The sequence below is a fragment of the Rhinolophus sinicus genome, linkage group LG04 (genome assembly GCF_036562045.2).
Source record: "Rhinolophus sinicus isolate RSC01 linkage group LG04, ASM3656204v1, whole genome shotgun sequence".
Classification (NCBI taxonomy): domain Eukaryota; kingdom Metazoa; phylum Chordata; class Mammalia; order Chiroptera; family Rhinolophidae; genus Rhinolophus; species Rhinolophus sinicus.
Genome location: NC_133754.1, coordinates 100,025,898 through 100,038,531, shown reverse-complemented (window position 1 = coordinate 100,038,531; position 12,634 = coordinate 100,025,898). Strand labels below are relative to the sequence as shown.

At 44.3% G+C, this 12,634-nt stretch overlaps 1 protein-coding gene across 2 annotated transcripts in view; it reads right to left on the bottom strand.

Annotated features, from left to right (window-relative positions):
- The window catches only part of MTUS2 (microtubule associated scaffold protein 2), a 526,534-nt gene that overhangs the window by 494,219 nt on the left and 19,681 nt on the right, over positions 1 to 12,634 (bottom strand). For both annotated transcript variants that reach the window (XM_074330067.1, XM_074330069.1), the window contains exon 2: positions 12,495 to 12,567. The gene's annotated coding sequence lies outside the window, so the exon portion shown is untranslated. The remainder of the gene's footprint in view (positions 1 to 12,494; positions 12,568 to 12,634) is intronic.

Sequence of the window (12,634 nt, the reverse complement as noted above, 5' to 3'; positions counted from 1 at the left end):
TGTCTCTGTGGCCCTGCAGCCCCAAGGCCTCTGGTACTACACGTGTTCATTTAGGATGAATTCCATCCCTGTCAGGTCCAAACGCAAGTGCTTACATGGTAGTGTTCAAAAATGCAGTTTAGAATCTTTCGGAATCACTAGCCCTCCATTTACATTGTGCAAATGTAAATGCACGGGTTCCTTATTTCTCGTAGGTCCACGCCAAATACATTTCCTCATCCTTCTCTACTTCCTATACCAACATCAGTTTGGCTGGAACCAGAATATACCTTTACCCTGTTAAGACCCAGGAAAAAACACAGCATAGAAACAACGCTTGGAGACCCCACACAGCTCTCACAGAACCAACAAGCTTCAGGCAAAAATATGCTTTCATCCTTTTCAGAATATATTTTAACTTGCAAATAAGTGATCATTCCCACTTAATAGCGATATCCCTCCACTCTGTGGCAATGGAGTGAGATACTCTCAGAGGGACACAAGAAGGGGAAATTTTCATCCAGAAAAAAATGAAAGCACGGCAAACAGGCAACTGCATAATCCAAATACAAAAATCAAGGTAAATTTTCTCTGCCCAATGGTCTCACCTGAATAGAAAACAAGTTCTTGTAATAAAGATAGTTATGATAGTAAAATCTTAATACCCAGCATGAGGTTTTAATTTTAATGCATCTGTCTGAGTGTTTGCTGTCAAATGAATCAACTGTGTAAATCAACTGTGACCTTCACAGTTGTGTAAATCAACCTGTGATGGTTTAGAGATGTGCTTAAGAAAAGTCACACAAAGAATGAAAGTTCTCTACAGCAAAATTAAACTTCATTTCCACAAGTCTCTTCTCCCTCCGACTGCTGAGCACTTTAATGGTAAGGATACCCTCTGGGTAGTTTATATTTTTAATATTGCTCTTCTAAATAGAGCTGATCAAAACCCTCTGTTGTTGATAATACCAGACAATATTACACAGTTCCAAGGTGAATCTGGGAGAGGGTCCCTGCTTAAACTGACAGGAATGCTTAGCCAGGTAAGGTTGGCTCTGGCCAATTAGCAAAGTCTGTCCTCTCTCCTCCTGCCAAGAGCACAGCAAGAGACCTACACACCTTCCATGTTGTACCTGGACCCTGAGAAAACATGGACTGGCTGGATCCATAAACTGGACTGGGGTCCTGTAGGGAGGTAAACTTACCTCGGGTGGAAAAGCTTTAATGGTAGGAGAGCCTTTACATTTTGGCCTCCCTCTAGGTCTGGAGCTTGCAGACAAGTTATAAGCACTCCTTTACACCCGTCCCTTCTTTGTACAGGTAGGGACTATTACTCAGATCTTAGGCCAGCAGATCTCAAGCCAGTAGGCAGGATGCTATGTGCAGACTCGCCAAAAACCCCTTGCCTGGCGGGCATTCATCCAACGGGCGCCTGCTGGACAGAAGAGGGACGCTCTCCTAGCCTTAGTGCCTGCTTCAACGACCACAGACTATAGCAAGAGGACTCCTGCCCCAGTGAATTTTTTTTAAACTCCTGAGGTTTCTACAGAGCGGAGTCCCCCTGGTGATCTCCTCGCCTCTCCCAACCCCTCAGTGTGGGACTCACATTCCAGATGCATTGTGCTGACAGCTCCCCTCTTGAAGCCCGGGAAGGTGATAAACCATGACTGCAAGTTGTTTCCTGAATTTGGAGGAAGGCAGGGAACAGGGATTCAGAGGGTTAAAGATTTCTGATGCAGAAAAATGGAGGAACGGTTTCACAAAGGGTGTAGAACTTGAACAGAACCTTGTAAAGGTAGAGAGGAGAATGAAAAGGTCCTTCCAAGCAGAAGAACAGGGGAACAAACAGGCAGAGGCAGCATGAGGCACGTTGGGAGAATCAGCAGGAAATCTGGCTGGAGCAAAGGGTTCACAGTGGAAAACAGTGAGAGGAAAACTGGGAAGAGCTGGTCCCCACAGAAGCAGCACAGATGGGGTCCAGGAGGCAAGGCAGGGCTGTCTGAGCTGGCTCTCATTCCATCAGTCTGCACCCTGCCCCCGTTAGGCCGCACCTCTCTCTCCTCGAAGGACTCTGTTAACACCAGCTTGTTTTCCTATTCTAGGTTTGTGTTGAGTTTGCTTTTTGGTACAGCTGTTTGCTGGTACCATATTCCTCTGTGGCTCTAGACCGAGTGGGCTTTTGTGAACTTCCACCATATTTTTGCCTGTTCAGCTTTCCAAACAAGCTGACGTTATGAGTCCACGACTTTCTAGCTTCTCCCTTTTGGAGAGCCAGGTGTCGTATTTTTACTGACCAAACACTCTCTTTGCTCTTTGAAATGACTTTCATAAACTCTAGCAGCACATTTTCCATTTAGCTAACCATGATAGTACAAAAAGAATATTTGGAAAACAAATAAAATACTACCATCTCCAGGAATATATGCATTTATACATTCATGCATTCATCAGCAAATGGACATTAACTGTGTACTATGTTGCAGGGTCTATGTGATACACTAGACATGCATTAGTAATGTTCTCCAAAACATGCTAAGTAATAATCAAATAAAAGAACCCATCTTAGGGGATTTGGTCTCTTTGACTAGTCCCCAAAAGGCAACCAGCACAGCCAGCTTTATTTGTGAAACAAGGGAATAAAGACTTACTTCTCTTTCAAAAAAAAAAAGGAAAGAAAAAGAACATATAGATTAATTGGTTAATTAAATTAAAATTAATTCATTAAAACAAGCTTATTTTTTAAAGGGATGCAGCAATAGCCAAAATAAAATAAAAGAGGTCACCAGTGAAAAATCACTACTAATCATCCCACCTCCCCCCTAGCCTTCCAAACACCTTTTGTTCAAAATCATCTTTTTTAATATCTTTATGGTCACACTTGATTTTGGCTCTTGTAAAACTTTCTAGTAAATATGAGCCATATAGGCTTTTCATCCAGACCAGGGTTTCCCAACCTTGGCAGGCCTGACATTTGGGGTCAGACCGTTCTTTGTGGGGGCTGCCTGTGCATTACGGAATGATGAGCAGTATTCCTGGCCTCACCCGTCAGGTGCCAGGAGCACCTCCCCAGTGTGACAACCAGAAACGTCTCCAGACTTTCCCAGATACCCACTGGGAGAGACAGAAAAACGGCCCCCACTGAGATCTAGACCATTCAGGCCAAAAATATTCTTTCATCAATATCAGAGAGATTGATGGGAAAGGAATGGCTAGAATATTATAAAATGGTAATTAATAGGAAAGCTTACTGAAAGACTCTTCTAATCCAATTTTGTTTTAAACTCAACAATCACACCCCCTTTTTATGGAAAACATTTCCAAAATACGAGTCTCGTGTCCTGCCAGACTAGATTCCATTAACCAAGTATAATTTAATTCTTTTGACTATTACAGTTCTTACAGTAGCTAACATTATTTTCCAGCACAGCAATTGTTGTCATACAGCACTACAGATATAAAACACCACCATCAAACCAATACCCACTGACCCCCAAACATATTGACTGTGAGGGCCTTGGGAAGGATGGAGGGGGGCTGTGAGCCCCACTTCCATGCTTCCCCTGCAACATTCCTTTAAACCACCATTTACACACTGGGCTATCCCATCAGATTGTAAATTCTTCCAGAAGAAAAACCAACTTTTACTACTTTAATGTTCTCAACACAGTAAATATCACAAAGCAGGCATTTGTATAAATACTTACACACCTGAACTAAAAAAGAAGTATGTGGCATGTGTGAAGGGCCCTGTATGTCTGCTAAGGAATCAGGGCGTTACCCCAAATACAGAGTGGCCAGATCACAGGAGGACCAAGCCTGGCAGAGACAGACGGCCCAGGCAAATGCCAGGCGCTGACACCTGCACAGGCCTGCCAGGCTTCGTCCTCCGACTCCCCTTCTGAGGCCGAGCTCTAAGGATGATGGATGCCCAGATGCTGAAGCTATACGATGCCCAGCTGGCATCAGAAAGCATAACCCCTTCAGGGCTGCAGCCTGGTCTCCTCGGACAGTGCGAAGGGGGAATCAGACCACGGAGGGAAGGAAACGAGGCCCGCCCTGCAAAACCACCCTGCAGACTCCTTAGCAACTCCTTATCATTCGCCAGAGCAAAGACACAAGACACAGCACACACAATCAACATGGAAGAGAGAGACAATAGTCTTAAAAGTCTCAAAAGTTATCTTTAATGTCCAGTAGAATCTAATCTAGGCCTGATATCCCACAAACCACCTCTCTTGACTCCTTCGTGGCCGTGGGTCCTCGCACCTTCTCTTTAGGGCCACTCACTGCCCTTCCTCCCTCTCAGAGTCCCTGTACCCCCTTGACCTTCCCTCTGAGAGGCAAAACCCTCATCCCTACCTTCTCCTTTGCCCTAGATCTGACAAGGAGAATGAACCAAAGTGCCACCGAAAAATTCAAGTGACACTGACTTTATTCTCAGAAACTCCGAATTGACCATATATCTGTTTCAACATAGTCCCACTTTGCAAAGTTACCGTAGGTGATCTCCTGGCAGGCTTCCCATCATCCTAGACACAGGACAGTGCAATGGCTCAACTGGGACCTAAGGAGGACATGAACCCCTCACCATTCCCATCTTAAACGGTGAGACCCTCAAACAAGGAACCCAGCCCTCCGTGCTTTCTCAGTGTTCTCATTCACCAAATAGTTATTGAGCTCCATTCCATGTAAGGCACTTTGTCAAATAACACTGGGAGTGAATAAGACACAGATCACAGGACCTAGGACCGTGTCTAGCAGGTAGGAAGATGACGTATGTTCGGAAAAGCCACAGTATGAGGTAAAGAAGGTATCAAACACCAGGTGCTGCTAAAGCAGTGGGAGCTAGGAGCTCACCGACCGTCACTCTTGTTATGTCTGACTTTAAGGAAGACAGTGAGTCCTCAGACTCTTCTCCTATTAAAATTCATTGGTTCCGTTAAATGTGCATTTTCTTGGTAAACGAACGACGCTTTGTTTTCTGAATGCATAACAAGAACTGAGTCTGCATGAAGTGGAAGAAAACCTGAGTTCTTCTGACAAGTGGTCTATTAAAAATCCACCCTAAGTGGCATATTATTTGCATATTTATAATAGTCTGTGGAGATTAACCTGCCCAGATAATTTAATTTCTTCTAAAGAGAAAAAAGACAAAGAAAACAGAGCTGAAATATTTAAAGGACACACGTAGCTTTCTCTTTGCTGGTCTCAAAAGCGTATCTCGACAGAGGCATGGACTGGCTGCAGGCACCCCTTGGTTAGCCCTTAAGCCTCACTGTCTACCACCAGGCGTGGCCCAGAGAAGAGTCCTGTGCAATTGCTGGAAGCAGGAATACCCTAATCATTTAGTGGCCATGGTTACCGCAAACTTTACCCTCTGGTTTCTCAAGAAAGATTACATCAATGACAAGCCCCTCTCCGAAGTCGTCTCTCCAGTGTCCCTGTTTACACACAGGGACCCTCACATTTGCACTGTCCAGGTTCATGCTGCAGGCAAGTGACGAGCAATAATATAGAGAAGATCGGCCCCCAGCCGCTGAGTCGATGTCCGGTGTCTGAGTGACAGACGCTGTGCAAGTCATACAAGCTTTAAGTCCCACAAAACCTGGATTTTCCCCTGCGTGCACCTGATCACAAGTGTTAGAGCAGTCTTGCCTTTGTTATAACATCTACCGCACAGGATGGACTTTAATCTGTCTACAGAGCCCTGCAAGATAGGAAATTCCACATAGAAATAAGAAACCCATTGAGAAGAAGTTTCATACAGTATATACAGTTTGGAACTGTTCAAGTATAGTTTTGCTGTAAAAAGTGCTACAAGAACAAACCACATTCAAAAAGAATTCTGAGGGCCGGCCCGATGGCTCAGGCAGTTGGAACTCCATGCTTTTAATGCCAAAGGCTGCCAGTTCGATTCCCACATGGGCCAGCGGGCTCTCAACCACAAGGTTGTTGGATCTACTCCTCGACTCCAACAAGGGATGGTGGGCTCCGCCCCCTGCAACTAAGATTGAACACAGCTCTTTGACCTGAGCTGCCGCTGAGCTCCCAAATGGCTCAGTTGGTTGGAGCGCGTCCTCTCAACCACTAGGTTGCCGGTTCGACTCCTGCAAGGGGTGGTGGGCAGCACCCCCTGCAAGTAGCAACAGCAACTGAACCAGGGGCTGAGCGGCACCCTCCACAACTACGATTGAAAGGACAACAACTTGACTTGGAAAAAGTCTTGGAAGTACACACTGTTCCTCAATAAAGTCCTGTTCCCCTTCCCCAATAAAATCTTAAAAAAAAAAAAAAAAAAAAAGAAGAAGAAGAGAAGCAGTAAGACAGTATATACCAAACATGGTATACAACAAGCAACTTAAAGCCTCAGCGGTCCCAGGAGTGCCATTCTGAACTTGGAACATAGAGCTGTCAGAGGTGGTATGTGGCACATTTTGATCTCCCTCTACAGAGAACTACTTTTCAATCAAGTTGAATGAAACTTTGTGTATAGACTCATTTTCATGGTTTTGTAGAGCTTCAGTTTTGTCCAAACCTCCACATTCTTCAACCATTATACTAAATTTCTCAGTTTCACCTAGTTTCTCAGCAGCCTGAAAGATACTTGAAATGGCATCCAGAATAACCAGAATAATTTTGATATCCTTCACAGTTAAGAGGCCCGTAAATGGTTCTGTTACGCCACAATGAACAAGGTACATGATCTGTTCAACTGTTGCAGCACTTGTGTAGTTGGTCACAACCCATACAGCTTCCTTTTGTGCCTTGAAGACTGCTTGGAGAGAACGCCAATGAGGAATGAGACTAATCCATGATTCACAACTTGCTGTATCTGGTCCTGGTGGCCAGCTGTGATGTTTGACATTGTCCATGGAGTACTACGATAGTGCTGCCTTTGATCTCTGACTTTATGTCAGTCATAAACTGTTCTGTATATTTATGAGCTCCTATGTTGGGTGTATAGATTTTTACTAGGGTTGTGTCCTCTTGTTGAATCGATCCCTTTATAATTAAAAAAAAAAAAAAAAAAGCGTATCTCTACATTTTGGCTGATGTTAAAATGCTCAAGTGAATTGAAACGCATCTTAGAATTTACAATTAGCCAAGTGTTTCCCATCTAATTCTTTCATGCATTTCAGCTATTACAGAGAACTACTACTCCTTTAAACTCTGAAGACAAAGCTGCCCTGGCTTGGTGGCTTCAAGAACAGGAGAACCTCTCACATGGCTTCCGTAGAACTAATTCAGACTGGTGCAGTGAGGCAAACATGCAGACATCCTCCTCAGCGTGAGGCCGTAACTCCAGCCGCCCTAATCCACACAGGCCTCTCCTGAGTACGCCCTATTCTGAGGGAGGAGTTTTTACAAAAATAATAATGATGTATATATGTTACAAAAAATAATAAGTTAACAAGTCTAGAAATGTCAGCCTCTTAAAGGAGACTTTCCAGGTAGCCCTATTTGGAAGGGAGAGGTGACGCTTCCTCAGTGCTGGGTGCTATAATGTTATTGAGCGTTCTCCCTGTCATCTCATGGATGCTTACAGACGACAGGGCAGGTGCTACCCCATTTTAAGGTAAGGAAACCGTAATGCAAGTCAGGTCACACAGCGCAAAAAGCCAGAGCCGAGATGTGACCCAGAGCGTCACCAAATTCCACACTGTCCTTCTTCATGGCTTGCCGATGACCTGTCTCGTCCTGAGTGGTGAGGATAACAAGCTATCCACGTAAGAAAGCACAAGGGACACCCAATTTACCCAGGACGCTACTGTAAACCAGTGCTTCCGCGGAGCAAGTTGTCTGCCATGAATAAAGGGATTTTTTCTTTCCATTTTCTTCACTGAAGTCAGTCTTGCCTTGATCTCTCAGTGCGTCTGCTGTGGAAAGAGGTGATGTGCAACTTGCCTTGTTTGTTCTAGAAACATTCACTGAGTGCCCAACATGTGTGGGGCATGCAGGGGTTGAGGTGCCAGGAAAACAGCAGTGAGTAAACAGACAGATTGCAGCCCTCAGGGAGCCTACATTGGGGCCATGAGCTAGACCTACAGGAGCAAGACTAGAAATGCTGCAGACCCACGCTTCCCTCCCCCACACGCCAGGCTGCTCCCCAACCCCCAGGGTCCACAGGATTGCTGCAGAGGCCAACTCTGCCTGTCCCAGCATCTCAGGGCAGAATCCCCATCATAGCAGCTGAACAGTAAACACGCACACAGCATTTTAAAAAATCAGGATGCTAAGTACGATAACTATAAAAATACGATGAAAAATTAAGCACAAAACCCTTTTCAGGCCAAAGCAAATATTGAAAAGCCATTTTTTAGAAAGCCATTTAATACATTCTCCTATTGTGGGATGGAGCGAAACGAAACGAAACCTTCCAAAGAAGCACTAGAAATGAATCTCCTGCTGACCTCTCTACACAAAGTCCCAAGCCTCTGCCATGGGAAACCATTGCCAAACGGCTGATGTCAGCTCAGGTCCTCAGTGTTTCTAAAAGGAGAGAGGGGGAAATCCACATTGTACTAAAAATGTGCAAGTTGAAGCAATAACTCATAAAGCATTTGAATATCCCATTCATTTTTAATTCTTCTGTAATTTCTGTGACGATTTTAAATAAGATGAACTCATCTGACATAATAAGAGGATCACAGGAACTTTTCCAGGCGTCCTGCCGTAATTCATCACTCGCGGGGAAACAGGTTCAAATATTTCACAGCTCCCCACTACCTGCCTGGAATAGCAGGCGTGACGCCGTTTCGTTTGCCTCCTGGTGCGCGTACCCATTTAATCACCAAAGATGACAGTCCCTGTGTGTATGCCCCGATGACCTAGTTTAATAAAATCTGGCCTCGCATCAAACAGAACTCAGGTCTAATTCCCAGCTACAGAGGGAAGGTAACAGTATGCAGCCAACAGGATGAGACAGAGCAACGCGTGGAAAACTGTCATCTTAGGCTCCATTTAAAAGCAGACAACAAAGAAGCGTGTGTGGTTTCTATTGTCTTGCCAGGACCATCCATGTGACGTTTATTGTCTCTGCCTCACCAACCCCACCTCTGCCCCCAGCAACCGATTTCCTAAAATTCTGGGCTCTGGATCTGTGGATTTAAACACTACAATGTGTTTGGCCTCTTTTTCTCTTTTGTTTTCTGCCCAAGGAAAAGAAGGTTTGGGGGAAATAGTAACCTCACCCTCCCTCAGACAATGGACTCTGAGACTCTGGTGCTTCTCATCTACTCCCAAGGATGATTTTAAAGCAGAAAGGAAGACGCACGCACTGCTGAATTTCTTCGCATACTCAGAATCTGAGGATATTTTGGTCCTATTTGACATTTCAATATTTCAGAATCACGGGACTTTCATTGGTGGGAAAAATATATATATATAGTCTCTTTAAAATCTCTAAGGTCTCTGGGAAACAAATTGTAAGCGACACTGCCTGCGCATCTTATCCTGTGGTGCAAATTTATTTCTCGGGTTCCTCCGGCCTTGTTCAGCTGGTGCCCTCTAATGACAGAATTATCTGCTCAATTTTAAAGCAGTTCTGTCTGTGAAGCCACCAGGCTTCACATTACGGGGGATGCGACCAGCTAGTCTGACACACATAGAATTCGAGACATGACAAAGACTTTTAAGGGGGAGGATCCAGTCGTGTCCAAGGGGGCAGTAAAGCCTAGTGGTTAAGGGCATGGCTGGCTGCAAGCCCCAGCTCCACCCTTCAATGACAAGCTGGAAAAGGAGGGTGATGGCAGCCCCCAGCTCGCAGGGTGCTTCGGGAGCAAGCAGGTGATGAATATGGTCGGCCGCGCACAGCCCTGACGGGCATGAAAGCTACCTGTATGGCAGATGCTATCAGCATGGACACACTGGCAGGCCCAGGCCACTCCAACAGGCACGCACTCGCTACACACCTCTGTCTAACGACCCCCACCAGCTGATAATCCACTCACTTCTCTTTGTGAAAAGCTACTTTTTATGTCTAAATCTCTCTTGCTGCAGAATACGTATATCTTTACATAATCAGCACAAAGGATCTCTCTTATTAAAAATTATCAAAACAATTATTTGGACGATACAGTGAGAAAATATTTAAATCCAAAAATTATGACAATTACTAACAGTGAGAATGCTAGGTTGTTGCTAAATGTCATTCTGTTTCGTTTTAACATTATTAAGGTAGTGTTTTCACAAATATTTCCTAGTAGCAAATGTCATTCTCCCTCCTGAGAAGTAAGACAAAATGGAACACAGAGTCATTAGTTCAACATCACAGGTGCCACACATTACACCCAAGACATCTTTATATTCTCACTCTTTCCCTAGTATTCCAAAGGTAAAGAAAAGAAAAATCAGACATAATATACAAAGTGAAACAGACAGCTAGGCCATTATCCAGAGGGGACACTGACTCATACAAGCCTCCTTAATCCCTTTCCCCTTTTCCTCTGCCCCTTTAACCCATTTAAAAAAAATCATTTCTTTCTTTAACACATACATTATGTATAATGGGGCGGTGGGTTTACATGTAAATAATAGCTGGGCCTTTTCCCCTAAATCACATAAACAGTTCTATCAATTATCATGTTCCTCTACTTCCGTGTTCAGAGTATCCACGCCCCCCACACACACACACACGCACACGAAATGTGGGCTGCGAGCGGGGATATGGGAAATAAACATCAGCGTTCACTGGAATTATAACTCTTCTCTGAGGTCTCATTACTGCTACCCCTAAGGTTAGGGGATGGGATGAAAGGATGGATAAATGGTACAACAAGAAAACCAGCTGAGTGTTCTACAAGGGCCCCCCCTAAATTTCCCTCTAATCAAGTCTGTCGTCAGCACTCAAGGAAGCAAATGTTTTTTCCCAGGCCATGTATTTTGTGTCCGTGGCCAGGCAGCTTTTCCATCTCCCATTTTCTCCCTTCAAATGAGTCATCAGTCTCACAGCAGCTGCTGCCACCCTCCACCGTGGTGAGCGACCCCAGCTGCCAGCACCATCCTGACCACCCCTACAACCACCGCCCCCATCCTCCCTGCATTGTTTTTTCCCCATCTCTGGTCCTCAATAACGTGTCAGGCATGTCATATTCTCCACCCGCAGCCCAATCTCTGGCCCCAAATTGTGCTACATATGTCTTCCTCTGTATTTGTCAATCAGCATCTACCCGTTAGCAATAACATAACACTGTCTCATCAGAAGATTCATTACAAAAATTCACCTTCGGATGGTAGGGAAGAGCCATCCATTATGAACACACTAACATTTTGAAAGCAACTCCCTTTTGCTGGAGAAAAAAACCTCAAGGTTAACTAGTCTTCGAGAACATAGACGTCACAGAGGTGTGCTACAGAATAAAGCCACTTTAGTGGCGTTGGGAATCTGGAAGTACACACTCTGGAGCACTACCTTGCAGGAACTCGGTCACAGATTGGGCTTAAAACACAGCTTAGGTATGTTTCCTTTCCTACTTTTACCCTAGAAAGCTCAGGCTATCCTTTCTGGCCTCTGAACCTGCAGACACAACTGTCTCTCTGTTACATTTCTTTCATGCACCCCAAAGGTCCAATGAAAGCCAGACCCCAAACTATTGTTTTTATCCTCTGCCCCCATGACCAGGACATAACAGAAAGCCTCCCTTCCTTCGAGTCTACCATGTGCTGATTCCAGAGAAGCAAAGCCAGCCTGGCAGGTGTTCATGACCTGGGCAGGGCCCCCACGTCCAAGGGATACCAATCACATCAGAGGATCTCCACTGCTCTAAAAATTGTATTTTAAATCTTGATGATTTAAAGTGGGTAATTTATTTAAATTGCAATTTCCCAGCATATGGCAATAAAGGGTCTTGCTCTAAAACTCAGTCCAGTCCGACAATTTTCTATCATATGGGCATCGAATATCTGCAGAAGGGGTGACTGTCGAATTTGCACAAAATGCCATGTGGGCTAGCAACAGCCCTCAGAAAAGCTTCTCGCACATGTTTTCTCGGCTATTCATGAAAGCTTCTACTCTTAGTTTACTAAACTCTCATTACACGGCACTAACTCCCCTGCTAAAAAATCTAGTCTCCTTCTCTCGGTAACTTCAGTTATCAAGCCCCTAATGCTACTGCATCCTCTTGTCCTATTTCTGTCAATGGATTTTACTGAACGTATGTTAACAGGAACACAATAACCTTTTGTCGCAGTAGAAGATTAATTACCACTCAGAAAGAGATGTCCATTATAGACACACTCCACCAATTTAAAATCCTTAACAGAACTTATAGTTTGAACTTGAGTTTCCAACAATGTCTGAACATATTCCTTACATTAAAAAAAAAAAAGGCAAAATCAAATGAGGCTTTCCTGTGAGAATTCATTTGAATTCTCTTGTTCCATGACTAATCTTTACAAGAACTTAACCATCAGCTGTTTCCCTAGAAGACCAGGAAGTGTTGTATAACATTTAAGAGTCAATTACGGACCCAAGTCAAACGGAACAGTAAATCAAACAGAAGCCCACAGACACTCACCTGGATCCCAAAAAAACAAGTTTAACTGCCATTGGTGACAATTTGCTCTAGTTGACAATCCAGGTGTGGAAACCTTAAAAAGAAAAAAGACATAGAAAAATTTAGATGAAAGGAGGAAGATTCAGGAAAGAATAAACAAT